Consider the following 4397-nt stretch of genomic DNA (forward strand, 5'->3'; position numbering starts at 1 on the left):
GATTAGTTTGACCCGCTATTGGAGGCCGGTCGTAAAGCTGGTTCGCCGGCAACGGCAGCTCGTGGGTCTGTGTTAAACGATGGAGGCCCGTGTAAACTTAGATCTAACGATCTTCCTGGTCCTTCGGGTTGAGGAAGCTATCCTAGTTGCGACCCCGGTTGAAACCCAAGGCCTTGCCCTCTCTTAGGGACTCGAGCTTATCGATCTTGGGTCTAACCAAGCTGCGCCTTCTGTTCAAGCGAACAACTTCAAATTCTGGTGGAGACAGGCCTTAATCTTGAATCTAAATCTAGTGGAAGGTTTCCAAATAAAATAGGGTTTGCTATTGGATGAACATTGTTATTATTATTTAATGCGCAGGGAACGATTTTCGACCGATCAGCTTATTTAATTTCCTGGAAGGATCATTTCCAAAATCATGGTCAACCAAATCCAATGAGGCCAATCCCGCAGAGACCTGGCTCGCTTAAGAAGGAATACAAATCCCTTTAGTTATACCTTTGCTTACGGAGAGAATAGACCGGTTGAGTTTGTTATTAGGTGCCTACTCCCTCGTCAATAGTGTAAGCACTCTGGACTGACCTCGTTGATAGAAAAGAAAGGGAGATAAAATCGACTAGAAGGACATGCTTTTGGAAAAAACTGGAATTTCTTCCCTAGTGTCGTCCAAGCTCACTATCCCTTAAGTTGCTTTGGGTAAGTGTATCACTGCTCTTTGTTGAATCCTTCTGAGCTAAGCGAAATACCTCCTAACACTCTTGTAAATGGGAATGGGTTAGGATGATTATATTAACACATGCAATTCGAAGCCGGACTAGTTCGACTTAAGCCATTCCGTATCCGCTTGTTTTCGGGGCGAATCTACAAAGGTCAGAAAGAGAAGAGAAAGGACGACTCTATCTCTTTATCTCTATCTCTTAGTTAGCCAGGATTTAAACCTCTCTCCAGAAAGCAAGCAAGCTGAGCAGTTCTCACTCTGTCCGGTGAAAAATAAAGCTTAAAGAATGCCGTAAAGTGATCACAGAAACTTCATACATACCGATTCGCCACGTGAAAGCTACTAGTCGAACTAGAGCCTTATTATCGTTCCTGACCCCTAGCCAATAGGACACTTACTCTATCTATTGAGTTGAGTTGTCTCCCCTCGGGGGTCAAGGTAGAGTGATTAGAGCTTACTTCTTCTTAAAGGGATCCATGTCATTTCACTGAAGACCAAAGACCGCTTATTCTTCTTTTTCACACGAACAGGGTTCAAAGGAGAACGGCTCTTGTTTGGTTCTATCTTAAAAGAAGAAGATTCCACGTGCTAGCCGAAAGGCCGCTTAGGATTCTGCGTTCACTCGGTTCTCTAAATAAAGGGAGAGAAGTCGCGCGAGGTCGAGGGGAGGAAGAGAAAAAGAAGCAGCTATTTCACCGTCCGTAATAACCACAGTTTTCGGGTTATCGGGCATAAGCGTAGCAGATCTTCTTTAAGAAGAAACTCCTTTGTCGGCATTACCTATGTTGAAGGAATAAACAGTCTGATCTTTTCCAAGGCAAAGAAGCCTTTTTTGCTAATTCTTTAATTCATTTCTTATCAAGTAGGAATTGAACCTACGACCAGTCAGTTAATCATTGACTGCTCTACCACTGAGCTATTGAGACGGGCTTTTTTAAGAATTGGTTTGCTAAATCGACGCACAATCTTATGGGGCGATTCCCATTCTTGTGAAGTGGAAAGGGCAGAGTTCCGTATTTACTTAGATAAGATAAGGTGGGAGAATTAAACTAAGTAGTAAGTACGGTTTGCTCGGGTGGAGTTAAAGCGAAAGCACAGAAAGAAGGATCTCAAGAGAGTCCTTTTGTGGCCCACCATTTGTTAAACCCCCTTTTCTCGGGCGATAGGGATTGCCTTTTTAGACTCCGAGGCTCGAGTTTTTGGTCGTAATTCTTACAGGGTGGAGGTCCCCTGGCGTAGTACAGAAAGAAAGTGGAAGAAAGTCTCATTTAGTCTCTTGGGGGTCTATTATACCTACTGTCATCTAATAGCAAAAACCTATTAGCCTTTAGATACAATTCGCGCCCGGTATTATCGGTATCTTTGAGCGCTTCGATGACCCAAACGAGATCTTCTCGTGTGACATCAGTTCTTCCGCTCCTTTCGAAGGCTAGATGCTGCACGATATCTAACCAGATAGAATTTTCTCTAACAATAGTCGCCTGAGCGAAATATGAAGAAAGTATGAAAGCACCTTTTTGTCTTAATTGGTTTGGTGTATCGGTCGGATACACCTCAACTTTAATTAAATCTTCTGGTCTAATTTCTTTCGTTTCTTCGTCGGCCCTTTTTTTTTCCATAAACCAACCAAACACTTTTTTTAAAAAACGGGAAAAAGCCTTTCTGACTTCCGATTCCGAGCCGGGAGAACCCTCAGATGGAACCATTTGGTTCCCGAAAGTCGGGCTCTCCGAATCCAAAAAGTCATATAGTGCCAACCAAAAGAAATCAAATGACATCAAAAACCTGAGAAAAATGAATAATCAAGCGGAAGCTCCTCTTAAGGAGCAAGAAATAGATGGAAACGATGACTGCCGAAATCGGATTTCCTTTTCGTGAAGTTTTTGTTCCAGGCCCCCTTCTTAGTCAATGGACTGATAGTTGAAGGGACGGGATCATGACTTTGACTTCTAGGTAAACCTGTAAGTGAAGGAAGGAACGGCTGTAAGTTAAGATTTCAGTGGAGTTGAACCTGCACCCGAACCAGAGAAGGAACCGAAGAAAGCCAGTAGTTCAGTTTCGGTACTCAAGTTCCAGCGCTCTACGAAAGAGGTAGGTTCGTCAGTTTAGCCCCGTTTTTTAAGGCTTAGGGAGGGCAGCTTTGCTTATAGGTTTTGCTTAGAGAAGAAATCCCCTCCGTTTTCCGGAAAAGACAGATGTCGGTTTCTTGGGAAGTCGCAGAACAGTTCCAGGGCAATTGGCTTAGAGAAAATTTCCTTTCTTGCTTGGGCGCTTCAGCTCTTGGGAGATCCGGAAAAAAAGAAAGATACCCGTCAAGCTCTTTCAAGCTTTGGAGTCTAATACTCCCGTTGTAGGCACTCGGCAGTAAAGTCAGTTCTTTTTGTATTAGCGGTACGAGAGAGCGGTGGTCGCATATTTAGTCCGAAGGACCCTTCAAACAAAGAGGGGCTCGCTCTTTCATCAATTTAGTCCAGAGTCAGAGTTCGCAGAGAAAAAAAAACCTTCGGACCTGGTCAAGCGGTAGTCAAATCAATCTTGCTTTCCGGATAGCGTAGTACTCGAGGACTTTAAGTAGGCGACGGCAAGTCTTTCACTATCTTTAACTCGTTTATCAAAAGCGAGCCCCTCTTCAGAGAAAGCAAGGAAAGCCCCCCCTATCACAACAAGGCGGATAGCGGAAAGGTGGGGTAAATATCTTACTCGGTAATCGTCGGTTACCCTTCTATTCAACCCTCCCATTCCAATGAGAGGTAGGGTAAATATCTTGGTTGTAGGTTGGGAATATTTGAAAGGTAGGTAAGGCGGAAAAGAATGATATTCGAATGGAAGGGACTATTCTTAAAGGCGGTGAGTTTAGATTGTTGGTTTAGGAGTGGTAAAATGGATTGAAAGTAAAGGCCTATCCCCCATGAGCTCAACCTCCACCTCTACCCCCTATCAACATAAAGAGGGTTCTCCATCTCGAGCACCATAAAGACTCATATGCTGTGATGTATTAAGAAAAAGAATCGATAGTTCGGAACACACGAGTGAACTTGCTGAATCACTACGCCCAAACATGTATGTTCGTAACGATCCAGTAAGCACAAAGATAGTGTGTGTGGAAAAAAGTTCGTGGAAATCGGAATGAGTGTGAAAAGTGTTAGAGAGCAGGCGAGAGAAGTCGAGATATTCGACCGGCCGGAACAAAGGAATGCTACTCCGCTCTATCTTCCGGAAGCAGTTCTCATCCGTTCCTCGCCCCCCCTTTTTTAAGTCGTATGGGTCAGTATTAATTTCACTAGAAAATGAATCAATATGGTCTGAATTCTCACTAAAGGCTCGTGCACTGGGCTCCCACCTCTCTAACTTTTAATTATTTTAGTATCCGAAGTGACTTGCTGAAGCAAACCCCGTAGCTATTTGTACTAAAAAACAAGGGCTTTGTAGCTTAATATGGGTTGCTTTGCATTCCTTCCATGTCAACATGTTGGTTGCACTCACCATCCGGAATATCACCCACTTCTACATTAACTCGGCCTTCAATCGGAGAAAGACCACATGAAGGTGCTTCCAATCCAACATCCTTGTTTCCATCAACAACTGTAGCTGCAATTCCCGTGTGCCTGCTGACATCAAACTCATCTAACACCTTATTTACGGCAGTCTTATCTTCGGTTATTTTTTTAGCATTCAAAAC

At 43.6% G+C, this 4397-nt stretch overlaps 1 non-coding gene across 1 annotated transcript; it reads right to left on the bottom strand.

Moving 5' to 3' along the window:
* Positions 1 to 1573: 1573 nt before the first annotated feature.
* On the bottom strand, positions 1574 to 1643 carry trnN-AUU. Its single transcript has one exon. It is a non-coding gene; the product is annotated as a tRNA-Asn (tRNA).
* Positions 1644 to 4397: the final 2754 nt, after the last annotated feature.

The sequence above is a fragment of the mitochondrial genome of Camellia sinensis (genome assembly GCF_055761805.1).
Source record: "Camellia sinensis mitochondrion, complete genome".
NCBI classification, from domain to species: domain Eukaryota; kingdom Viridiplantae; phylum Streptophyta; class Magnoliopsida; order Ericales; family Theaceae; genus Camellia; species Camellia sinensis.